The sequence below is a fragment of the Pipistrellus hanaki genome (assembly GCF_964339955.1).
Source record: "Pipistrellus hanaki genome assembly, chromosome: 2".
Lineage (NCBI taxonomy): Eukaryota > Metazoa > Chordata > Mammalia > Chiroptera > Vespertilionidae > Pipistrellus > Pipistrellus hanaki.
The window spans coordinates 18,643,902-18,671,500 of record NC_140504.1 but is presented as its reverse complement, the minus strand read 5'-3'; the positions used below and the strand labels follow the sequence as shown (position 1 = coordinate 18,671,500).

The following is a 27,599-nucleotide window of genomic DNA, read 5'->3' as shown; positions in this document are numbered from 1 at the left end:
TGTGTTACATTCTCCCTTCTTTTTCTGAGCAGATAATACTTATATCTGAGGCATCGTGCTAGAGGCCATGAAAATGAGATAAATAAGAACATGTTTGCCGAGACCAGTTTGGCCCAATGGATAGAACGTCAGCTTGGGGACTGAAGGGACCCGGGTTCGATTCCGGTCAAGGACATGTACCTTGGTTGCGGGCATATCCCCAGTGGGGGGTGTGCAAGAGGCAGCTGATCGATGACTCTCTCTCATCGATGTTTCTAACTCTCTATCTCTCTCCCTTCCTCTCTGTACAAAATCAATAAAATATATTTTAAAAAAAAAAAAGAACATGTTTGTCTCACCCCCACCTTCAAGTCTAGTGAAAGAGAGGCATACAGATAATTACAACAGAGGCATATTCGGGGGAGCAGAGCCAATGGGACACAGGTGGGCACGTGATCAATTCTTCTCCAGAGAGCTGCCTCATTTGTGGCACCTAAACGTTCCCTGCTTGGGTACAGAATGATGTGAGGATCAAATGGGTTATTATATGGCAAAGCACTTTGAAAAGTACACAGATCTCTTCTCTTCTGGGGCACTCATCTCCTGCTTTATCTGGTCACAACTAAACTGCAATGTTCACCAAACTGTTAACAGCCAAGCGGAGGTAGGGTAAGCCATGCTTCATATTTCACCACTTTCCCAGATTAATTCACTGTATTTACGTCATTGATTCTGAAAGGCAACCCTCCCTGCAGCCAATGGGTTAAGAAACAGTTAGATCTGAAAAGAATCGACACCCAGCATTGACTTTGCACATTAGTATGCATCAGCATCCAACGCCTCCATCAGAAGACAGGATAATAAGTGATGAATCACCTTGTAGATCATAAGGTTGTATGCACACTAAATGAATCTTTGTACTATGGCATCCAGGCAACATTTGGCCTTGATTTATAATTCTGTACAAAGTTTGCCATTATTGCAAAAGGGCAATGAAATAAGATAAAGTTTAATTTATAAGTGCTTTTTCATCTAAATGTCTACACCCATCAAAAGTTATGGATGGATTTGAACCAACAAGAATAAAGACAAAATTCATATTTCTCTTTCCCAAATCACAGGGTTCAGCTGGTGCCAGGAACCTCTTCATTGTGGTAATTTCATCACAGAGACCAAATAATGGTTCTCATTGCCTTAAAAAATAACTGGGCATGCAGAATAGCATTTATCAAAATGCTCTTCGGTGAGGTTCATTTTGACACCTTCTCCATAACAGAGTTTTATTTACAAGTTACTAAATCAACCCCACTGGCAGGTAGTAATTGGATACTTAACAATTATTACTCCTACACTTTCACCATAAGGACAGCATTGTCGGTGGCCAGACCTTCCCACTATTTGACTTGTCTCAAGATAAAGGGACTATGTCAAAATTTTTAAGTGCCATAATTCATTTGAAAACCTGGAAAAAATACATGAAAGTGAAGACAATCCCATGGCTGCTGAGTCTGAGATTATTTCCTTGAGCTGATATTTTAATACAGGACTACTCCATTGATGATGGAGATGTTCTATAGCTTGACTATGTAACACAGTAGCCACCGACCTCATGCAGATATTTAGTACTTGCAATATGTTAATGCTACTGAGGATCTAAATTTTATTTTAATTTAACATTAACTTTCAATTATCCACATATTACTAGTGGCTACCATAGAAGATAGCACAGTATGAGTCCTGTTTTCAAATATGTACAGCTAGATTTCAGTATTAAAAACAGTTTTTAAACTACCTAGGTATAATTCTTCTGCAATGTGTTGCTAACTTCAGAGCACCCAAATTATGTGAATCCCATAATTGACTTTATAGAATGTTTTTCCTTGTTTTGTTGATCTTGTTGTCTTAAACAGGTGTCAGTGGGGACTTTAGCTTCCTTTGGCTTAAGCTTGAAACAGCCAATCACATGAAGGAGATGAGGAGTTGTTTTTATTCATTTGGAGCCACAGAATGTGCAGAAGCCCCGGCTGATCCAAGGTCAAGCTGTTTGGTGAGTGTTTTGTTTTGTTTTGTTTTAATGCAAGGGTAATAGTTACTGAAGATGTCAAAATGATGGCTGGCAAATGGTCTCTCTTAGAGACCCCAGCAGGAATGATCTGAAAGAATTTTAGACACCACACATCAATAAGAGATGGTAGTGGCCACCTATTCAAGTGAGAGATTCCACATCTTAACATCTGTGGTCCTCTCCAACCTGACTGAACTGCTGAAGACAGATGAATGCCCAATGAAAACAAGATAACTAACCCCTCCAGACAGTCAGGAAGGAGGAGATTAAAGGCAGCTGCCAGGATGTTTTGGTTTGAGAGTCGTTAGAGCCTTGTTAGTGTCTAACATAATGTGTTGCATGTAGCAGGTGGTCAAAATTATTAGTTGATTGGCTGCATAATTGCAAGTCCTAAAATTGGAATAAATAGCAAATTTACCTAAAGCAAAAAAGTAAATGGGTAGAGTACTATTGCTACTATTTGTTCCGTCTTTCTTGCTTAACAATATCCAGTATAAATACATGCTAAGTATGCGATCTATTCATTTGGCTTCAAGCAATGTTTAGAAAACCACTTTATGATTTCAAGTAATGAAAGCACTTCAGATGTGAATTTTTCAAAGACTTCTTTTATGTGCCCAATCCTGAAAGTCAGGTTAGCCCAAACACAGTGTTCTAACTGTGTGCCCTGAGCTTTTGTAAATTCTTAGAACGATTTCAATACCTAAATTATGTCAGATCTAAGGAAATTCTGTGAGTATTTCTTTTTTAAAATAGGCAGTCATAGTTATTTTTACAGATAAGTGCAGAAATATCTTGCCAATAATTTTGTACTTAATTTCATCTGGGTTCCCACGTATAGATCTTTTGTACATAATGTATATAAAAAAAAGACCAATCATTTTATGAACAGTGTGGAGCCATGTTGCTTTTGTATGTAAACCAGCTTTCATAGATTGTACAGAAGCCCCAAAGTGGGCAGAATTAAAACATTGTCAAAGTGTATATATGGCTCTTTATATTTAAAACAAAAATATGACTAAATACCAAAATGCTGGTGAGAGCTAAAATAAGCATAAAATGGAAAAATCCTCTCTCTGACTGATCCTAGCACACCCATGTTAGGAGGTTGGAAATCAGGTATTCATATATATATATATATATATATATATATATATATATATATATATATATATATATCAGTCCTCTGGGAGTCAGGGGGAAGTTGGTGGTGGTGGTGGTGGTGGTGGTGGGGTTATGTTAACTTACAGTTTTGCCATCAGTAAAAGGGCTGTTAAGACTAATTTGGTATCATTTCACACCTGTCAAAATGGCTATCCTCAACAAATCAACAAACGGCAAGTGCTGGCGAGGATGCAGAGAAAAAGGAACCCTCGTGCACTGCTGGTGGGAATGCACACTGGTGCAGACACTGTGGAGAACACTATGGAGTTTCCTCAAAAAAACTAAAAATGGAATTTTCATTTGACCCAGTGATCCCGCTTCTAGGAATATATCCCAAGAAACTAGAAACACCAATTGGAAAGGATATATGCACCCCTATGTTCATAGCAGCACAATTCACCATAGCTAAGATTTGGAAACAGCCTAAGTGCCCATCAGTAGATGAGTGGGTTAAAAAACTTTGGTACATCTATATAATGGAGTACTATGCTGTGGTAAAAAAAGAAGGAATTCTTATCATTTGCAACAGTATGGATGGAACTGAAGAACAAAATGCTAAGTGAAATAAGCCAGTCAGAGAAAGATAAATATCACATGATCTCACTCATTTATGAAATATAATGAACATAAACTGATGGACAAAAACAGATCCAGAGACAAACATCAATCAGACCATCAAACCTCAGAGGGAAGGCAGGGGAGGGTGGGAGTAAGGAGGAGAGATCAATCAAAGGACTTGTATGCATGCATATAAGCCTAACCAATGGACACAGACAGCAGGGGGGTGAGGGCATGAGTGGGGAAATGGGGGTAAAGGGGGGATAAGGACTCATATGTAATAACTTAATAATGAAATTTTTTTAAAAGACTAATTTGAAACAAAAAGACAAAGGTAGTAAAGGTTGCATGGCTTTTAAAGGAAAGTATAAGGTAAGTGATGGAGGTGATGGAGATTGTGCAGTCAACCCAAGGGATCTGCTGAGCACTCCCCAGGGAGCCAGCTCTATGCCCAACTGGGCCATTCAAGGTCTGTTAAAGAGGAGACACAAGCAGCCTCAGAGAAAAGTCTTGAGCTCCTTAAAAGTGATGTATTTGAGGTTACTCAGAGTTAACAAATTACAGTGAAGAGATCATTGCCTCAGGAATGTAGCAGCTTAGGAGTTGCTTTAAAGTCAGGCAAGGGAGAAAAGATTTGACTGTGCAGCGGCTCTCTCTGAGGTTTCTTTTCATGTGAATCGGAATGTGGACGATTTAAGTGATTCTGTGCAAGCACTTTAGGGACCCAAGAACCTAAGGCAACAGCAGCTGCTGCAGAGTTCTGCCCCTCTGCCTCCTTCCTGATGCCAGAGTGCCATACCTTAGGGCCCAGTTAAACCAGTGAGCATTTTCCCTTCTACACAATCTCTCAAGTACATGTGGAAATGAAAACAAAATGCAGTGAACAGAGCTGTACCAGAATACATCCCACTCCTTGTACCTTCCCAAATTGTTCAGTCTGTGCTCTCTTCTTCCTTCCATGCCACTGCCCTTACTCAGTGAAATGGCCTTCTATCCTTTTCTATGCACAGCTCTTCCAAAACTACCTTTTTAGGATGCAAATTTGATCTTGTCCTTTCTTACCTAAGTATCCAGCAACAGTTTTCACAGCAAGCTTTTCCAATGATCAACATATTTCTTTCCTGCCTCTTAATCTCCTCTTCCAGCACTATCCTCATCAGGAAGGTCTGCAGGGAAGTAAGAAGGAAGAGGAGAATAGTAGCTACCTGCTCCTGAGTTCCTACTATGTATGTGTTTTATAGTTGTAACATTATTTAATTTTTTCCATTATCCTATGGGATAGGTACTATTAGTTCCATTTTACTGATGGACAAAAGTGAATGTGCAAAAGGGATAAACAAATTGTGAGAGTCACTCACTTAGTGAGCCTTAGAAACAGCATTCAATCCAGATCTTTCTGTTTCCAAAACTTGTTTATATAATAATTACCCCTGGGCCTTCAAGCATACTATTGTCTCTACACCAAATGTTCTCCCAGTTTTGGAACAATTGTAAAACTCTTATTCATCCTTCAAAACCCTGTGCATGAAATTGACAATTCTTCAAAGTCATCTTGGAGTCTCAAGCAAGCATTCATCACTTTGCTCTGCTATTATGACTGTATTTAGAATAGCAATATTGCATGTATCTAACAAGACTCTAATTATCTGGTTGACATGGTTCTCTCACCAACTGGATTGCTCTTGAAGTTGCTTAAATCCAGGAACCGTGTGCTCCTTTGTTATGAGTCAGGAATTGGCATAATGCCCAGGCACAACTGTTAATCTTCATTGATTTGAGCAATTCTGTTGTACGACAAGTAAACTAATAGATCAAAAGTCTTTGGTTAAGTTCTTAACTAGAACTTAGCAAACCATTTATGTGACTGTTACCAGATTGCTTAAACTCTTCAAGCCTCAAAAAAAATGTATTTGTAACATTACTGGGAGGTGGGGAAGATATATTTGATTATCCACGTGTTCTCACAGAGTCTAAAATTTTATGCATTTACTCTTCACACACAGTCTGTATGCAGAGGGAGAACTACTATAATCAGATGCAAAATAAAACATGGAATTTGTGTAATTGCACTTCCTGAATAGTTGATGGAACTTAACTGTAGTTATTGGGATAATGGGTGGGGGGAATAATCACCTTATAAATAAACCACTTTATGAGTTTTTAATGTGTTTCTTATTAAAAATGCATTACTTTCCATGCTAAATTAAATATCATTCAAAGCCAGTGTTTCCCTTCTTACCTTTAGTTAAATGAGATTTATGCTTATTTTAGTCATGTGATTAAGTAGCATAAGCCGTTGGGGATGTAAAAAGAGGAAAATATCCCTCTACACATAAAAAGTCAGAGGATTTTAGAGCAATAAGAGAACAAAGCTCCAGCAATGGAGATAGCACACTGCTGGTTAATGGCAGGGTAGCCTCATTCCCAATTTCCAGATGACTGACCAACTGGAATCTTATTTCCGGGAGTTTATTATCATACCAGCTTATTATACATCTGTCTCCTCCAGATGTGATTATTAGAGAATGTGGTTGACATATGTAGGTTGCCTCACAATAATCTACGCCCCTCTTCTCATACCAACAATATTCTGCCTCCCCATTCTCAGCCAAGTAGCTGGGGATGGGGTGACCAAAGAAAGGTTTGGCCCTTTGCCCCAGCTCCTGGGAGATAAACTCTAAGCCTTGGAATTATTCTACCCAACAGAAGTGTCTATGTTTACCTGGAGGCCTTGGGCTATACAGATTCAGTTCAACCTCCACACAGGCTGAAGACCAAGGTCAACCATACAGGTGGTTCGTGTGTCTATGTAGCCAATCTCCAATGAAAGCTATGAATACCAAATCTCTGATAAGCTTCCCTGGTTGGCAACATTCCATGCATATTGTCCCACATTATTGTTGAGCTAAAAGTGCTTTCCACATGATTCCATTGGAGAGGACAACCAGATTTTTCTGGTTCTGGACTGTACCCCTAGGCACCTCTTCTTGATGCTGATTTTAATCTGTATCTCTCTCTTTTTCTTTTTTCTTTTTTTTTTTTTCTTCGTTTTTTGTAATAAACCTTAACTGTGAGTATAATGGCTTTGCTGAGTTCTGTGAGTCCTTCTAGTGAATCACTGACCCTGAGGAAGGTCTTGGGAAACATTTGAACTTGCAGTATTCTCCTTTACATTCATGACATTATTTCTTGCTACTCTTTCACTCTTCACTTCCTCTTGGCTTCTGTGATGTTTCTCCCTTTATATGCTCTCACTCTAAGCCTTTAGACATGCTGTATCCTCTGTCTGCAGTACTCTCCTCCCACCCCAGGAAAACTCATTGTCCTTTTCATTTCCTTCAGATATTTATTCAAATGTCATCTTCTCAGTGAGAAGTATTATAGCCATATTCTCTGGCTACAATACTTAAAATTGCAACTATCCTCTGACACATATCCTCATCCTCCTTCCATACTTTTTATTTCTATAAAGAACTTATTCGTTTTGAAATGCTACAAACTTTATTTAGTTAGTGAATTTATTGTCTACCTTACCTCAACTAAAATGAAATCTTCAACAAAGCAGGGAACTTAGTCTGTTCTGTTCACTGCTCTGTCCCAAATTCTTGGACTAATGTATAACACAGGTTAACACCCAGTAATAGCTCTTGAATGAAACATAAAATCTGTGTATGTCAGGGAAGAAATAAGCTAAGTGGTTCAAGAAGAACAATAAAAATAGATACTTTACCCTAACAACAAAGACTGATTAGTTATCATACAAAATGACTTCATAAAAAGAGTTCCATTATAAAATGTATTAGATTTGGCCACATGGACCTGATTTTCCATCTTCTAAGAGAATGTGTTTTGGATCACCCAACAGTTTAAAGGGGGCATGGGACTAATTATGTAAAATATTTAACCCATACAGGACACCCAGAAACCAAGAATTGGTGAATGTGGAGTCAGAAATGGAAGGTCTTTGGAGAGGAAATGGTTGTGAGGAAGGATCATAAAGCAGATAGTTGGACTCTGTCCACTGTCATTGAGTGTCACTCAGGCTCCTTCAGGCAATTAAAGCCATGGAGTAGGAAAACCTACTATTGCCATTGCCCAGTTCCACTAACACTGAGTTGAACAAGTCAGCATCTTTCCCAGGAAGTAGAGTAGAGCCAGACTCAAGTGAAAAGCCCCACAATGACCTAATGATACCAGCAAGGTACCATCCAGCAACTGCTCATCACCAGCTAGAGTTTCCTTGTTGTTGGCCAGCTTGTTCCTGGAACAGTCTGATCACACTAAGAACAAGAAGATCCAATCATAACCATTTATAATTACTGAGTAAACAGAAAAATCTTCTAGTGTATGTAGGATGATGGGTAATCCAGGAATCCCAACCTGAGGGCTGACTCTCCAGACTTGTCCCTGAATGACACCTAGGTGATATAATAAGATGGTGCCCCTCTTGTAATGAAATAGAAATAGAAGATGATCAGAAAAAGAGTAAACTAAAGAGGGCTGGCCAATGGGATTGAAGCACAAAGGGTCGGAGGGGAAGAGCTTGTGGTGGGAAGAGGTGAGAAAGGAGAGGCCCATAGCTCCATATGTAGGTATATAAGCACCATTTCCAAGGAGAAGTGAAAGCCCCAAATGTCTTGTACTAGTCATTGTAACTCAAGACCCCACTTTGGAGGAAAGTACAGTGAAAACTCTGGGATTAGAGTGAAGCAAATGAGTGAATGAGAAGTGAACAAGATGAATGTCTGCAGAGAAACAAAAATAAACTGAGCACATGACAATATGATAAGTATAAGGATACTTACAAAGGATCTTAAAATCCAAAAGCTAAGGACCTATGTCCTGTGGGAACAATGCTGTCTCTAAATATCACTGTCCTAAATAAGGACACTTTGGATGCTTTTAGTAAACAGAGAAAGTACATGGCAGAGAAACTCTGGGTGGAGAGCCTGGTTGAACACTCCATCCCTGTGTCTGATAACCCAGCATGCTGTCAGCCAGGGAACCGTGAAGACTTATTTGTCCTACCCCTGCTTGATGATTCACTTATTCAGCAAATATTTATTGAATCCTGCACTAGACACCAGGTTCTGAGGATTCAGCAATTAACCCTACAGATAAAAATCATTGTCCTCCTAGAGTTCACTCCAGGAGAAGGGACAGACAATACAGGAATAAATAAGGGTGCTAAGGGGAAAAATAGCGGTAAAGAAGAGAGGTGCTAGTTTGCTGAATCTTACAAAGAAGTTCCAGTGAGCATTAATCTTTTCAAAAGTCATTCATAGAGGTGCCATCTTACACAATGATCCTCTCAGGAAGCAATCATAGCTCCTTTATAAGCCATAAAAGGCTTCTAAATGTATGTGCTGTCACCGTGTGCCGAGTTAAAGAGTGCTGTAAAATTTCAAAAGGAGGGTGAATCAGTGACCTGTTACAGATTCTTCTGATGCTAAAGCAGGAGCTCAGATACTTAATGAGCTGCATATTCTACACCCATACTCCACAACTGTCAGAGCTTCTATCTCACCCTGCCTTAACAAATTAAAAGGAACATCATGGAAGGAAAAATAGATTAAAGGTAGTTGGGTCTAAAAATATTACATCTAACCCACTCAGAACCCGTGTTTTCCTGACTCCTGGGGCAGCTCAGCTACTCCCACTGCTCCCGCAGTGGGCTCACCAAAACCTACTGCCGGAATCCACTTCTTCTGTGCTGGAGCCTGTTTGGAATAGGCCTCTTCCTTTGGCTGCTGCTCCAGCCTCTTGGGGTGGTTCCCTGACCCAGCTCCATGGGTACTTCACTTTGGGGCTGAACAGTCTGAGGAAACTGTATGCTTGACCCTGGCTGTCAGTGCTTTACTCCAGTTCCTGGTGATTCTCAACAGCCCACAGAGGATGACTGTATGCAGGTCAATTTTCTCAGAAAGTCTTTGAGGTCCACTTCAGCTTTGGACCTAAAGTACAGGATAAAAATGTGATGGCCCTTGCTGGATAACGGCAGTCTTTGACACAGAATTGGTAGCTGGAGCTGGGAGACCTCAGGACAAGCAGTGCAATTGTGCGGCACTACAGCGCCACCTCCCAACTCAAAGCAGACATTGCAATTGGTCACAGCAATTCTCACCACCCTCCCAGGCTATTATTCTGGCCTGAACTGTTCAAGATTGAAAAAAACTAAAGAGACATGACTACAACAAAATACATGATTCTAAACTAGTTCCAGTATTCATGGAGTGAAAAGTTTTCTATAAAGGGCATTATTGTGCTGGCTGATAAAATTGGAATACAGACGGTAGATGAGATGAAAGTATATTGTGTAAATTTAATTGAAGTCGGTAATAGTACTGGGAGGCACATATGCTGTCTAAAAATAGCTCCTCTATAACTTGGACTCCCACCATTAGAGGTTCACTCCTTTGGATGTGACAGAGTTTAAAGATACCCTCAGGCACCAACTTCAACTGAGACAGCTTTGCTTTCATCTGTTTGAAGGAAGTGTTTTTCTGCTTCACAATTGTTTGAAAGAACATATCTTTATCTGAACATTGACACATCACAAGATGCATAACTGGTATCTTAGGGAGCTTAGTTGATAACTAGCTAAGGTCTGCCAAAGGAATCGCTGGATGAGAGGCTGAAGTGCTAGGTGTGGAGAGATGTCCCATGAGAAGTGAAAATAAGCCCTGGGGACAGAAGAAGAAGGGCACCATCAATCGTCCACCTCCTAATTTGGTGCTGAGCCAGACTGGCAAGATCATGGTCCAAAGAACATTCCTGGATTCTGAATCGGCTTTCTGCAAGATCATCCTGATAGCACACACCTTTCAGATTCACCAAATTTGCTCCATCTTATCTGTGCAAAGGAACTGACAAGCATTCCCTAAAGGAAGACCACATCTGTATGTATAGGACACATCTGCCTTTCCTTTCTCCACCAGCCATCCCCAGAGGTCTTCAGTGTGGTTCAGAATCCCCTGTGCTCAGAAACTCAGGGACACAGAAACTTTATCAAATTCCTAACTAGATTATGTTATAATAACACTAGAGGCCCAGTGCACAGATTTATGCACCAATGAATCAGTCTGGTCTGTGGGGATCGGGCCAAAACCAGCTCTCTGACATTCCCCAAAGGGTCCTGGGTTACAAGAGGGCAGTTCTCGGGTCATGCACTCCAGAATCAGACTCCCTCCTCTCTAGGTCCAGAGTGCAGGTGAAGCAGATTCAGAGCGGACAGTGTCCCAGCAGCAACCTAACCCACAGCCAATTCCACAAGTACGGTATTTTCCAGCATATAAGACAACCCCCTAATTTTACAGTTAAAACATAGGTTTAGGCCTATATTCGCTGTATAAGACTACCCCCCACTTCCGAGGCAACACCAGTTCTTTTTTTTAATAGACCGCCTCTCTGACTCTGGCCAATCTGAGCAGGCTTTTTACTAGAACACAGTGCTACACTGTGTAAAATTAGGGGGTCATCTTATATACCGGAAAATACGTTAATCAGCCTCCCTTCTCTACTGGTCAGAGCATCTGCTGCCAGGCGAAGGGTTGAATGGCTGGATGGTCACTTAGGCTTTTATATAGATAGATGCCTGCTATAGGGCAGGGGCTTCTCAGAATCCTGAGTATGCTAGCCATAACTTCTTTTTTTCTTCTCACTATAGAAAATATTCTATGTGGTATCAAGAGACGCTTCTTAATTTTCACAAAGTAAATATATACATTCAAATTTAAGTTCTGCCCTAGCATTGCATGGGTAGATTTCTTGGGTTCAGGGTACTGAAGTGTTCCATGTTCTTTATGAAATAGCGCATTCTAGTGGCACTCACAGGCACTACAGGGAAATGCAGGAAGAGGTCTGGGTTTTTTTTTTTTCCTTGAGTCAAGACATATTTGACAAAAACACAGATCTCAAAATGCTTATTTTTTCATATGAAACTGCTACTCACAATTTTCATATGAGGAAATGCAGATTCATTTAATCCAGTGTTGTTTTCGGACCTTGAATTTCCAGTGTTTTTATTGTGCCATGTAAACAAAGCAACTTTCCCTCTGGAAAAATCACAAGTGGAAATTTCAAAACGAAACAAAATAATATTTCAATTCCAAGTGGCACTCATCTCTCACCCATGCTTAGACTTCAGAGCACTTTCTATCTAAACTGATATTTTTTTAAATGTACTTGTTTTAAAACTTCTGTCCCAGTCAACAGGAAATAGCATTCTGCCCTGTTCTGAATGGGCCTCTTTCCCTAAGCCTCCTGGGCTCTTCACCCGCAGCCTATTCAGGTTTCATGTGATCAATCACGTGGGTTTTGAGCCTGAACCATGTAGGTGTCATCCATGTTCACCCAGAAATGTCACTGCCGGGAGAGCCACAGCCAGAGGGCTTAGAGCAAATTAGCACAGCCCTGCGACTGACCAAAATGAGGCCAGTCTAAAATAAGCCACGTAGGCTTTTCTCTTTAATGTTGAAAACACAACCCCCTCCACGGGTAGCATTTTGTTCTAGGCTTTGATTTTCACGGTCACGGCCATAGCTACTTTTCAAGCGGGTCTGAGTGCGCCAGGTGTTCCATGATAAAAGTAGGTCATGGGAAGGCAGTGAAAAAAGGTTTGGGGGGAGAGGTTTGGGGGAGGGGATACTTTGGGGGTGAGCATGCATTGAATTTAGGAACAAAAATAAGTTGCAACTTCCACGCTATAACACAGGGAAGATGACGAGCAGGGAGGGCAGGGCAGGGGTGTCTCTCCGGAGTCGCTCTAGGCCCCTTTTGCAGGAACAGTTTCATCCTGGGAGGAAGGGAGCTTTACTTTCACTTTATCGGAAAGGGAGTGGAGGATCAGGGAAAGAGAGAGAGAGGAAGATGGTCTTCCAGTCCTCCAGCCAGGACTCCACATTCTCACTGTGCCAGGGAACAGTTTTCAGCATGAAAAGGTTTCTCTTTCTCTTTAGAACACATATGTCAAACACAAGGCCCGCGGGCCAAATCCAGCCCGCCAGGCCTTGCAATGTGGCCCGCACCGCGCTGTCATCACTGCACTCCGCTGTCAGTTTATGACATTGTCAGTTTATGACTGTTCAGTAAACCATTCAGCCCGCGATTTAGGCTGGATTTTAGATTTTGGCCCCTTCTCTGATTGAGTTCGGCACCCCTACTTTAGAACCTTCTCTTGGAGACAAGTGAAAACTCCATTAGCCCATGAATGCATCCTAATTGCTTGCATGGACATCTTTGAGAAAAGCTGGTGGGTGAGTGACGTCTCTCTCTAGTTTTCCTGCCCTCTTCACTCCCTCCCTCCAGTGGTCCTGCACAATCAAGCCTGTAGCTCTGAGCCGGCTCTGACACCCAAGCTTTCCCCTTGGTTCCCTTGATTTAGTCTAGAATCTTCTCCCACCTTGTCTGTTTTCAGCTCAGGCCACTGATTAGCTTAGATTCCCTTGTTTTCCCCATTGATTTCTAGAAAGAGTCTAAGTGGAGTTGGGGGGGAAGGAGAAACATTGATGTGAGAGAGACACATCGATTGGTTGCCTCCTGCAAGCACCCCTACCGGGACTGGGAAATCTACAACCAAGCAAGGTATGTTTCTTTAACCAGGAATCAAACCTTAGACCCTTTGTCCACAGGCAATGCTCTAACCACTGAGCAACTAGCCAGAGCTTAGATTCCATTTTAACAGGAGAACTGATGCCTCTGGTCAAAGAAATTCTCGGACACAGTGACCAGCCAGCCGATGAGAGAAGTATTGCAGATACAAGTAGGAGTCTTAGCCCTTTCATTTCATTCTGTTTCAGATATCTATGTTCTAGACCACATATGTCAAACACAAGGCCCGCGGGCCAAATCTAGCCCGCCAGGCCTTGCAATGTGGCCTGCACCGCGCTGTCATCACTGCACTCCGCTGTCAGTTTATGACATTGTCAGTTTATGACTGTTCAGTAAACCATTCGGCCCGCGATTTAGGCTGGATTTTAGATTTTGGCCCCTTCTCTGATTGAGTTCGACACCCCTATTCTAGACCCAAAGTTAGCCACAAAAATACATGAATTCATCTTCATATTACCAAATTTAGAGAGTAATCTGTAACAATGCTTCATGAGGCCATCTTAATTAAATAGAAGGACATGTATAAGGTAAAAAGGAAAAAAAAAAAACTTTTTCTCTATAGATCCTAATAATATATTCTGATAGGAAAAGCAAAAAAAAAATCTAAAAGAAAGTGAGGAAAGAAGGTGATATGCTCAGAATTATGCAAGATTCAATCCGCCACTCTCTCTAAATCGTTATACATTTCCTTTCACCCTCTGAAAGAGGACAAAATAATGGATTCCTAGGGTTAACATGGAGTTTGAAGCAAGGGAACTCAGTTTGTTAGGCTGTGAGCTAAGGACTTTCACATGTGTGGCTTCATTTCTTACGACATCCTGGTGAATTAGGACCATTTTACAGATGAAGAAAGTAAGGCTCAGCCAAGATCAAGTAACAGAAGAAAATATGAGGCTAGAGCACTATTAAATGGGGAAAGGGATGTTCCTATTTGCTCTTTGATGTCTTTCTTTCTTTCTGTTCCCCAACTTCTGAATGGATGTACCCCAATCAAGCAATACACATGCATTAAACACTTTCTAAGTGCAAAGCATGGAAGAATTACAAAATATTATAAACTCTACTCCTTATCCTTAAGGTGACAATGGCATAATTTTGAGAATAAGACACACACACACACACACACACACACACAACTGATAATCCAAACTCTATCTAGACCAAAGACAGGTCATGCTGTAAGAGAGAAGGGAAAGACTCTGGGTTGGATTTTCCTAGGCAAGGGGGCTGTGAAAAAATATTCTAGATAGGAAAAGTGATGATGAGTGAGACTCAGTGTTTGGGGCGGGGATGAAGGGTCAGTGTGTAGAGCAGAGGACTGAAGCAGGCTCCAGACCAGAGCAAAAAGAGCAGCACCTGGAAAGGTGGATCAGAGCAGGGTGGTGAATGTGACAGCATCCCCATGAGGAAGGTGTGTGTGGGGGGGGGGGGGGAGGGGGTGTATGTGTGTGTTGGTGTGGAATGGGATGATTGGGGGACTAGAAATAAAAATGGAGAGCCTACAGAAAGCATTGAGTTGGGACCCAAGGGACAGGGGTTCCCTGCTTTGCACCTTCAGGTCAGTCACCCAATATCTCTGAGCCTCAATTTCCCTCAGATATTAAACCAGAAATTGGAGAAGATTTTCTCTGAAATCTGTCCCATAAAATAATTCTAATACTTCCCCTGCCTCTTCTTTCCTTCTTTTATTATTCCCTCCCCACCTTCAACTCAAGGCTATAAAAAAATTCTTTTTGGTTGGCAAATAGCATAACTGGCTATTTTTTGTTTTATCTTTTGAGAAACGATTGTTTTATTCCATAAACCTGGACAAATCCTGTCACTATAATATATAACAATATCTGTGTCATCATTACTGGGAAATGTTTTAAGCATAAATAATCTCAAACTGATTGATGTGGTTTCTATCAACTAGCGTCATTTCATCTGTCATCCACCCACTTGCTTTTGATGCGTTACTATTTGATGCCCTGCCATTATTAATATTAGGGGCTCCATAGGAAAGAGTGCTAGGAACCCCACTGCTGTGTTTACTACAGTGTAAGGATATTTTTGAGGATGTTGTTGATTACACCAAGAAGAAGAATCAAGAGAGAAATTTCTCTCTGATCTCTAGATCCGAGCACATTACTGAGCACACCTGGCTCGCCTCTACCTCAAGAACTCCGTGACTGCTGTAAGGAACTCCATTTCCCTTTACTCAGTTTGGTGCTGCTAGAAAGCGCAGAGCCAAATCCAGGCCCGAGTGCATGGCCTGAACCTGGCATGCTCACTCACCTGGGCTGTCTTCCCTTCCTGCTCCTAATCTTTCTTAGTCTCAACTTTTTCCTTCTATATTTATTTTTATCTTTTCTGAATTACATTCACTTGGGCCCCTTAAATACCTCTAGGCACAAGGAGGCGTAAGAAAATAAACAATCAAGGTGGAGAATCTAAGATGGCTGCACAGGTAAACACCTAGCCGCAGTCGCACACAACAATTTCAATAAAATACAACTAAAATATAAAATGGACATTACCCAGAACTACAGGAAAGTCGAGTGACTGGAAATTCTACAATGAGAAGCAAGGAGAAAACCAGAAGGAAGAGCGGAGGAGCTGTAAAAGCCTAAGGTACAGAGACACGAGCGTGCACAGAGAGGATGGAGCACGAGGGGAGGGGCCGTCTGAGTGCCTGGCTGGCATTCCCTAGCGGGAAGGAGATAAAAGCTCTGACTGTGCTGAACCCCAGACCTGAGAGAGCTGAACCCCAGTTCTAGGCCAGGTAGCCGGGGCTGTGAGACGGAATCCCAGGGGAGCGGCGAAAGGCAGAGCCCCCGGAGGCGCGCACATTGCATGCAGAGGACAGACTATTGACTCTGCTGCCAGATTGCCCTGGCAGGAAGGAGACAGAGGCTCCGGACTGTGCTGGGCCCCAGTTCTGACTGCTCTGAACCCCAGTTCTAGGCCAGACCACGGGACCCGGGCTCATCCAGAGGGAGACTGGGCTGTAAGGCGGAACCCTGGGGGAGCGGCGAAAGGAGGTCCCGGAGGCACACACATTGCATGCAGAGAAGGGACGGTTGGCTATGCCATGGGATTGCCCTGGCGGGAAGGAGACAAAAGCTCCAGACTGCTCTGAACGCCATCTCCAACCCCACATCCAACTAAACTGAACCCCAGTTCCGGGCTCATTGGGGAAGAGCCTAGACTGTTTGGTAGCAGGCAAAAATCAAGGGCACCTTTCTCTCAGAGGTGCTTCCAGGGAGTACTGAAGGACCCTGGGGATTACTGAGACCCAGGAACCGCATAGGGTGGGGCTGACAGAAGCCAAGCCTGTAGGCTCCACTGTGAAACTCCGCCCCATCAGGGAAGCTGCGAAAATGCTGAGACAATGAAATATAATAGATCACAAACGAAAGAAATGGAGGACAAAAAGCGACTGGATATAGAGTTCAAAACCACACTTATAAGGTTGTTCAAGAATCTTCTAGAAAAGGTTGATAAGACCTATGAGGATATGAAAAGGGATCAACTAGAATTAATAAGGAATCAACAAGAAATGATAAGGGATCAACAAGAAATAAAGAATACATTGTCAGAAATAAAAAATATTATGCAGAGTCCTAAAAACAGAATGGAAGATCGCAAGAATCAAGTCAAAGATTTGGAACATAAAGAGCCAGAAGACACTCCTCCGCAGAAGCAAGAAGGCAAAGAATCCAGAAAATTGAAGATAATGTAAGAAACCTCTGGGACAACTTCAAATGAACCAACATCAGAATTATGGGGGTCCCAGGAGATGAGAGAGAGCAAGATATTGAAAACATACTGAAAGAAATAGTGACAGAAAACTTCCCCCACCTGGTGAAAGAATTAGACTTACAAGTCCAGGAAGCGCACAGAACTCCAAACAAAAGGAATCCAAAGAAGACCATACCAAGACAAGTCATAATTAAAATTCCAAGAGCAAAAGACAAAGAGAGAATATTAAAAGCAGCAAGAGCAAAGCAGGTAGTTACCTATAAAGGAGCACCTATACGATTGTCAGCTGATTTCTCAACAGAAACCATGCAGGCCAGACGGTAATGGCAAGAAATATTCAAGGTGATGAATAGTAAGAACCTATAGCCAAAAATAATCTATCCAGCAAAGCTATCACTCAGAATCGAAGGCCAGATAAAGAGCTTCACTAATAAAAAAAAGCTAAAGGAGTTCATCACCACCAAACCAGAATTATATGAATTGCTGAAGGGGGTTCTTTTGGAAGAGAAAGTAAATAAAGATAAAAATTATGAACAACAAATACGTAACTATCAACAATTGAATCTAAAAACCAAGGAAATTTAAAAAAAAAAAACTGATGAACAATATTAACTGTTGAATATAATAGAATCAGAAGTATTGAAGGGGGGTGAACTGATGATTCTTGGGGAAAAGGGGAGAGGGGGATGTGGGAAGAGACTGAACATAAACTGTGCATCTATGGATGAGGACAATGGGGGATGGGGAAAGGGCAGAGGGTGGGGTGGGAACCTGGTAAGGAGAGCAATGAGGGGGGGGTGGAGAAAAAGGAACATTTGTAATAATATGAACAATAAAGATTTATTTTTAAAAAAAAGAAACAATCAAATAAATAATAACCTATACCAGTGGTAGGCGAACTTATTAGTCAACAGTGGCAAATATCAACAGTACAAATGAAATTTCTTTTGAGAGCCAAATTTTTTAAATATATTTTTATTAAATTATTATTTTTGTACATATACCAATTTTTTAAACTTAAAATTCTTCTAAAGCCACTTCTTCAAAATAGACTCGCCCAGGCCGTGGCATTTTGTGGAAGAGCCACACTCAAGGGGCCAAAGAGCCGTATGTGGCTCGAGAGCAGCAGTTTGCCGACCACGAACCTATACAACTGAAAGCTTTGTTTTTATACCAGGAGTGAGCATACTTCAGCCTGCTGGTCAAATCCAGCCTGCCACTTATTTCTGTATAGTGTCCAAGATAAGATTGGCTTTTATATTTTTTTAATGGTTTGGGAGGGAAAAAAGGAATATTTGTGATATGAGAAAATTATATAAATCTCAAATTTCCTTATCTGTAAATGAGGTGTATTGGCACACAGCTGTGCCCACTTGTTTCCTCGTTGTCAATGCTGCTCTCACCCTGCCACAGCGGAGTCCAGTAGTTCTCACAAAGGCAGAGGTAGCCCATGAGCCTAAAATATTTACACTCTGGCCTTTTACAAGAAAAGCTTGCTGACTCCTGGATGAGACCTTCATTTTACATATTTTAGTTCCTCTTGGCTAATATAAGTTTTATGAAATTGCTTCAAAGCTGGTGTTTGATGCATCCCTCCTTACTCAGCCTCGCTATTTTGTTTTGTGTGCTTTGTCTATAAATTTACTTCTCAGTGCACTTTAACCTTGACCCAAGCTCCAGCGTACTGTCTGGCTCAGAGTTCGGTATGATGTAATAAAAACAATTAACTTTCAGCCACTTAGAAATAACTGAAGGACCCTCTTCAGTGACTATTTTATAGACACTAATAAAATGAGTCCACAAAAACGTCTATTTTTGCTGAAAATTCTAAGCCACAGAAGAATCTACAGTACACAGCAATGTGGCACTTTTCAAAACACGTTCAAACAATTTCCTCCAGTTTCTTTTCAGTTGATACATGTGTTTGCATATTCACTGATTTTTTTTTCCTCTCCTGGTCACCCTTACTTAGAAATATAACCATGTCTCCATGGAAACACAGCATAATGCTCTATCACAGATGATCGAAGGACCTGAGCAGCTGGTATTGGGCTGAAGGCTGCAATGGCTTCAGACCAAATTAGGAAGAGAAAGCAGCTTACCCAGCTCTTCCAGGCCTCTCAGAATTCTAAAGCTCAGCATGGAAACCTACACAGACTGTGAACTGCTGAGAGTTTTTTATTCTTTCTTTTTCCTTCTGCAAATATTCTCCTATCTATGTTTCATCTATAGGGGGCGTTCATTTGCTGCTCCTAGAACAAGTCGCAGAGTGTACAGAATAAGCAGGAAGGGAGCCTACCTTTAGTGAGCACCTACTGTGTGTTAGGCACTTAGATGTTGCAGCTGGCCCAATGTCACAAAGTTGGTAAACCAGAAAAGCTGGGATTTGAACTCTGGTCTTGCCAACGTCCACTCTCTTTCCATTACACTTGCGATAATACCATTGCAAAGAAGAAGCATATGGGACATACAGTTTGAACCAGGTCTTTGAACCAAACCAATGGACTTGAGGGAAGATGGAAATCAACATAAAGATGTTAGAATATGAAAGTTACTTTCTCTCCTAAATCTCAACTATGTTTATAAGAAGTCAAGGTCAAAAGCTAAGTTATGGAGGAACTAAAAGAACCAGGATTCTCTTCCCCAACAATACCTTCCTAATGCTTAAAGGAGGATGTTTTAAATGGTGTTCATTAGTAAGTGCCTTGAAAGAAGAATAGACAAAGTACTGTGGAATTTAAAGAAAGGAGACGTGCTTCAAGTTGGGGGTGGAGAGGATGGGGATGGAGAAATGCATCAGGGAGAAGTGGCAGAGCTCAGCAAGGTCATCATAATTCACAGCCTTCATTGTTCCTAGGCCCAATTTAACTGCACTTTTCTTTCCTGAATTTCTGATCTGGGGCTAACAATCTCCTACGTCCCATTTCTTATTAGAGTATGATCCAGTGGTATGCATGCTTGCCCAAGAGTTTGTTCCTTTGTGTAGGATCTGGTATCCTCAAGGTCACAGAGCCCTGCTCTCCAAGGCATTGTGAAGAGTCACATCACAACTGGACTCTCACTCTGTGGATAATACGGTGCCTCAGAAACCAGGCTGGGGATGACGGCTCCCCTCAAGCAGGTGGCCTCCTGGCCCCCAGTGTCAACGAGGGCACCTTTGTGGTTTGAAGAAAGTATTCCTCTGCTTCATTAGAAAGACACTGCCCTAGAACATATCAATATATTTGAAGATTGGAACACATCACAAGATGTGTAACTGATATTCACGCCAGGACTTCTGAGGAAAAGAGGCCTGCCCTCTGAAGGTTTGTCCAAGTTCATGCTAACACCACGCATCCTATGATAAAGATGGAAAGAGAGACAGTCCCTCCTCACTGGTCTATAGTCTATCACTGAGGGGCAAGGAAAACATGGAGAAGACAGTGAGAGACTGTGGAGAGGCAGAGAGAGAAGGCTGCTCCTTTTTGTGCGGACGGATTCAGGACAAAGGGGTATATGGAGCCACATGTTCTCTTGAAAAGGTGACTAGATTCTTCTTAGATTCCACTTCTTAAGCATGATGGGGTGGGCTGTCCTATGTTTATATGTCCTAGAAACCTAGAAAAGTTCACTCGCCTTCTGCATGAGCCCTTTACTGCATAAAAACTCTGCACCCTGTTCTCCAGAGAGAAGCTATCTCATTGCAAATTGCTTTATTAATCACATTAGCTGATAAACGACAGTTCTAGCTACTATTGATACATTAAAACTGGCCTTTAGGTTATATAAAATTGAAATCACTGGGGAGAGCCTGTCCATGCAAAACAATCTTATTCTGTGAAGCAGAAGTTTTGACCTAGCTACAACAACTAGTTATACAAACAGTATATTTCCTTTTTCTTTTTTAAAGCGTTCAGCAAGCACCCTAGTCCTTCTGAATGGCTTTGGCTCGCCTTCCCAGATGTTTAGAACTCCAGGCATTGGTCAAGGAAGCGTTTCTGCTGTGTGGTTTAGCTAAGCACAAGCACCTCTTATAGAGGTTTTACTAATAACTGTTCTGCAAAAGAAGGCTGTCTCCCATCTCAGAGCAACTTATAAATATTCCACATCCCACCCCACACCAGGAAAAAAAAAAATTCTCCCGTTTGTTAATCTTTCACAGAGTAAATGATGAGATTGGAAGTTGAGAGAATAACCAGTAATTTATCTTGGGCTACATTGATAAAAAGTCCTGTCATTTCAATAACTACCTCAGTTTCATGAACTACTTTATTAGCCATTAGCACAGACCACATGATTCAGGCTTGGAAGGAAATAGCAGTCCTAAAGCCCAGGCAGCGAAAAAAAAATCCTTCTCTTAATTTGTAAATTCTCTTACGAAGAACAGGGTCCCGACAAAACCGTTATCATTTCTTCCTTATGACCCACAAAACCACCTGCCTGCTCAATGTCAAAAATACTTCTGCTGGCAGCTCATGGTTAGGAGCTTCCCAGATGAGCTTGCGTTACCTTTTGAGCAGAGAGGAAATAGACAATTTAAAGCTCAAAGAAGGAAAGAAAAAAAAGAAGAAAAAAAAATAGCCCAAGAAGAGGGTTCATTACATTCCCAGTCCTACTCCTTTTTCTGTTTGTTTTGCTATTGCAATCCTTATTTCTCTGGTAACAGCAACCTCTGACTCCAGTGCAGTGCCCTGGTTGGATGACATTACAACCAGCAAGTACCTGTAAGCCATGCCCGTCTCTGCCCTGGTGGTTTCCCGCAACGAAATTCCATGGACTCGTAAAAACTTCTCCAGGTGTTTCCATTCCGCTGCTCCACTGGGCCTGGCAGGCCAGCAGGCTTCCCCCGGCGGAGGCTTGGTCACCACCATGTGCCGTCTACATTTCGGAGCAGAGTCGCTGGATTTGGGCAGACCCAGCTTGGGATTGGGGATGTCTGCACAGGCAGGTTTATACAGATGCATGTTTCAAAAACACAGGGAAGCAGTGCTAATGGCGTAGGACTCAGCTCTAAGACCGGCTGTATCTTGCTATGTTTAACTTGAGTTACCCGGCTTTGCTGTGTCCCTAAAAGGGATTGGATTGTTTTCCTCAGATGCCCCTTATGGTGTTTGTATGTGAGCTGGCTCCTGAGGTCCTGGCAGAGCTGCTGGCTACATGTCTCAGCAGAAACCTACGCAAAAAGAAGCCTGACAGAGGCCAATCACTTTTCCCGACCCCAACAAGTTCACAAAATCAAACGTAAGCAACCAAGAAAAATACAGACATTCTTTCCCATGTCTTTCTATTTAGGTAAAGGGAGTATTTTGATGGGATATGAGCCAAGTGTTCTGTTCTCATAAGGACCATAAGGCCTTGAGCATGATTCAGGAGCGTGTAATCAGACCTCTCTAAGTTTTCAAATATTTCAAAATTTACTATCCTACTGACATGATTCATTTGGGCAATAGGCCCACTAATCCTTTTCTTCTTCAGATGCTGCTGTCAAATGATAGGACATATCAATAAGGTTGTAAAAAGCAAAGGGTCCCACCAATATGCCCCACTGATTTTTTATGAAGGTGCAAGAGCAATTCAACAGAAGGACAGGATTTTCCACAATTGATGCTGGAACAGCTGGACACTGATAAACAAAGACAAACAAACAAAATAAATGACCTTTGACACCTCATATTCGTACAAAAATTAACTCAAAATGGATCACAGACTTCAATGTAAAATGATACAACTCTTAGGTAAAAACTTAAGAGAAAATCTTCAGAATCTGGAACTAAAAAAAAGAGTTCTTAGACTTGACACCAAAAATAAGGTCTGTAAAATGAAAGATCATAAATTGGATCTCATAAACATTCAACACTTCTGCTCTGTGAAAGACCCTGAAAATAGGATGAAAAAACAAATTACGGACTGAGAAAAACTATTTGCAAGTCATATATCCAACAAAAAACTTATAACTAGAGCATATAAAGAAGTCTCAAGACTCAACAATAAAAAATATATAAATAATCCAATTAGCAGATGGACAAAAGATATGGACAAACATTTTACTGAAGAGGAGATACAGATGGCAAATAAACATGTGAAAAAGTGATCAACATCATTAGCCATTAGGGAAATGTAAATTAAATCCATATTGAGATATCTCCACACACCCATCAGAATAGCTAAAATAAACATGGTGTTAACACCAAATGCTGGCAAGGATTCAGAGAAACTGGATCACTCATAAATTGCTGGTGAGGATCCTATCTAATAAAAGATCCTATCAAATAATAATATGGAAATTGACTGTCACTCCAAGACACAAGATAGCCACCCCCATGTGATCAAAGATGGCTGCCCCCATGTGGACACAAGATGGCCACCACAAGATGGCTGGCAGGGGAGGGCAGTTGTGGGCAGTTGGAGGGACCAGGCCAGTAGGGGAAGGCAAGTGAGGGTGATCAGACAAGCAGGGAGGGCAGTTAGGGGTGACCAGGCTGGCAGGGGAGGGCAGTTGTAGGGGGGACCAGGCCTTTAGGGGAGGACAGTTGGGGGGGGTGGGGGAACCCAGGCATACATGGGAGGGCAGTTGGGGGGTACCAGGCCTGCAGGGGAGGGCATTTAGGGGAGACCAGACCTGCAGGGGAGGGCAGTTAGGGGCAATCAGGCTGGCCAGGGAGCAATTAGGCATTGATCAAGCTGGCTGTAGAGTGATTAGGGGGTGATCAGGCTGGCAGACAGAAGCGGTTAGGGGCAATCAGGCTGACAGGTGAGTGGTTGAGAGCCAGCAGTCCTGGATTGTGAGAAGATGTCAGACTGACCGTTTAGGCCCACTGGGATCAGGCCTAAACAGGTGCTCAGACAACCCTCAAGGGGTCCCAGATTGGAAAGGGTGCATGCTGGGCTGAGGGACACCCCCCTTGCCCGGTGCACTAATTTTGTGCACTGGGCCTCTAGTATAGTATAAAAGTGCAGCCTCTCCCTAGAAAAGTATGGTAGTTTCTTCTAAAACTAAATATACAAAACTTCTGGCACAACAATTGTAGTCTTGGGTATTTATCCCCGAGAAGTTAAATCTATGTTCACACAAATATCTACATACAAATGTTCATAACAGGTTAATTTGTAATAGCCAAGAAGAAACAGAGGTGAACTGGAAAAGCAATAATGAAGAATGAGATAGGAACCTTCTTGCATGCATCACTGGCTTTCAAAGCATCACTGTTTTTTTTCTGCTCTCTGGATAGGGAAACAACATGTGGCCTTCAGTCTAAAGCTAAAGCAAAGGAAATGACCAATGGGACTCCAATATGCAAATGTGCACTCTGTAGCCAAAAATGCCTCGAAAGGTAGCTGTGGGGGGGCACAGAGTGCCTTGGAGAAGGGGTAGATGAAGAGGAAGGAAGGTTGGCTGACGATGGGGCTTTGGTCCTCTTATATAGGCTTGCACTCTCTTCTTAAGTAATGTTGTAACCATGGAAGGTTTGAGATCAGGATAGTATTGTGGTCCATGTGCTGATGAGTCATCACTTAAGTAATGCTTCCAGGATGCTGAGAACATGTTCCCCTTTATCCCAGTCTGCACTTGCCTGGCTGATAAGAAATTCCATGGAATGGGAGTGGATGAAGTAAGGTGGAAATAACATAGCATGGGCTGTGAAATCAGGAAGACTTGGGTTTGAATTCTACCCCTATAACACACTAATGAATTGACTGAGGGCACTTTTTGAGTCCCAATTTCCTCCTCTGGAAAATACACCTCACCATATTTCCTTATAGTACTGTTTAAAGAATAAAGGAAATATAGTATTTGATGTACTTGGCACAAAATTAATAGCCCTCTAAGTGATGGTGGTCATTATAATATCTCCTGCATGGCACAACTCTAAGGACCGCCATGACATTGCAGTCCATGTGGATGGCGCCCCCTAGTGTTGCAATACTCGGCTGGCATAGTTGGATGGGTAAACCTGGACAGACTTAGCAAGCAACAATTTTCAGAGGACTTCAATGCTATTGGTTACATGAGGAATCATAGAATTGTACACTTGAGACCTATATAATTTTATTAACCAAAGTTATTCCAATACATTTAATTTTTAAAAGGCAATTTAAATTTTCAAATAAAAATACTAATTATTAAAAATAATTGTTAAAGATTCAGCTATCAGGAGGACTGGGATAAAGTACAAATTCCCATGAGCATGGGCTAGAGTTCAGACTGACAGGGTTTTAAATCCTTGCCCATCAGTACAGTACTGTGTGAGTACTCTCTGAGTTGTTAGTTTCTTCCTCAGAAAAATGAGTAAAACAATACTACCTCCTTAGAGTTAGAGAAGCAAAGTCAGGTTGTATATTTTAAATCCCCAAACATACCATGTTGCCTCTTGAAATGCCATTCCTCTGTGTAATCATTATATATGTTTAATCGTTGACTAAAGTTCAATATTCAGAAAAGTATGTTTCTGCCATGGAAGACAAACTCACTTCCCTTACTTTGTGCTAGAATGTTCTTTTCAGCTGGGAAAATTATAAAACCTGAAACACAATTGTCCCACCAACGTTTTGAAAAATTGCGTTCTACAGGCGTTACTTTTCTAACATCTCTAAGGACTATTCCAAGATAAACTACAACTTGAAGCCATTTCAAGATTTGCCATTTTGCCAAACAGATTAAAATGTTAGTTCAAATAAAGTCACAACTGATTTTTTTTTTTTAGAGGTCACCTTTTTTGCAACCTTGCTCAATGGAATACAAGCAAGAATAAACAAAAAGTTTTAGGCTTCCTGGAAATGGACCTCAATTCATAAACCATTTACTCTTTTGTGCACAAAATTCAAGCAAAGTGGATTTTCTTGTTCCCCATTCCTCAGCAGAGTAAAGACGGCAAATCAGATGAAAAAGCCCATTAGAGGCAGATCTACTGACAGCAGCAAGAAAAACTTACAGCAAGGTTAGGATACAGAAAAAATAATGGAGGGAGAAAAAAAATACAGAAGCTGAACTTTAAAAATAAAATACCAAAAGAAGGCATCTAATTTTCAAGGCAAATAGTTCTACATGCCGTAAGTTCCTGGGGACGTTTTAACACAGCACAACAGTTGACATTTATTAAGATAAACTAGAGCCCTGGCCAGGGTGGCTCAATTGGTTGAGTGTTGTCCCATGCACCAGAAGGTTGCAGGTTGATTCCCTGTCAGGGCACATATCCAGGTTGTGGATTCAATCCCTGGTTGACTGGAGGCAACCAATCCATATTTCTTTCTCACGTAGATGTTTCTCTCTCTCTTTCTCATTTTTCTCTCTCTAGAAATCAATAAAAACATATATCATTTTTTTAAAAGATAAACTAGAGTTGTCAAGTTGTTACTTCAGGTTTAAAAAGTTTTAAAAATCCTTGATACAATTACCAAGTTTCAGGGAAAAATCACTTGAGTCAGAGTTTTCATTCTCTGACAATATCAGATAAACAATGCTTAACTGGGATGAATTTCTGCATTTAGTTATACTGCTTGCTCTTGTCATGAACTTTTTTTCCCCATTCCTAGGAACTTGGTGATTTAGTGGATTCCCAGCCTAAAAAAAGGTCAACTTTGTTCTTGAGTCACAGACCACACGTGTCTTCCCTCTGTTTTCCTCCCTGCCTCCCTGCTGGTTCTCATTCCCACAAACTTCCTTGCATCCTTATAAAACTCCAGCTGAAATGGTGTATTTTGTGCGTATTTTTTTTCTGACATATCCCTGTCTGCCCCTGTCTTTTGCCTCTAATTCCAGAGAATTTCACACTTCTAATATTATACTAATAAAACAATACTATAATCTGTATCCCCCCCCCAAAAAAAAAAAAAAAAAAAAACTCCAAGATTATTCTTAGCAAGAAGCCTATCTTATATATCCTCATATCTCTGGAACTGGGACATAAGAGATGGTCAAACCTCTTGAATGGATTTCTATTTCATTTTCTAGTTTAACTTCAACTTTTTTTAATATTATATCTATTACACATTCAATATTGAGTGTCCCTGAGTTCTGAATATTGGCATTATTAGAAATTCATTTAACTGAAAATACTTTAAAAACACATTTAAACGTAATACTGCTTTGTCATTTATTTTGGATAAATGACCACTTGGAACCTAAAATAATATAAGCAGATTTAAGCGTTTAATATTTTGTTCAACAAGAAACTGGTGTTTGGATAGTCACATCATTCAAATTACTGAGCTTGGACAGGAAGAGCTGATCTATCCAATGTGCTCACTTGTGGAACTGATTATCCTACCACCCCCTTAACCTCAGAGGAAACGAAATAATGAAACAGCCCTTTCGACAGCTTGTTTCATGCTTGATGTTCATTGCTCTAATCCAATTAAATATGAAGATTGAGCTATAAAATGCACCTTGGGCTTTCATCTTTTTTTAAATATATTTTATTGATTTTTTACAGAGAGGAAGAGAGAGGGATAGAGAGTTAGAAACATCGATGAGAGAGAATCATTGATCAGCTGCCTCTTGCAC

The 27,599-nt window shown here is 41.2% G+C and overlaps 1 long non-coding RNA gene across 1 annotated transcript in view; it reads left to right on the top strand.

The window, feature by feature from the left end:
- Positions 1 to 212: 212 nt before the first annotated feature.
- Positions 213 to 27,599, top strand: part of LOC311617530 — a 537,075-nt gene continuing 509,688 nt past the window's right edge. Inside the window, exon 1 of the long non-coding RNA XR_014794119.1 lies at positions 213 to 327. This is a non-coding gene — a long non-coding RNA (uncharacterized lncRNA). The remainder of the gene's footprint in view (positions 328 to 27,599) is intronic.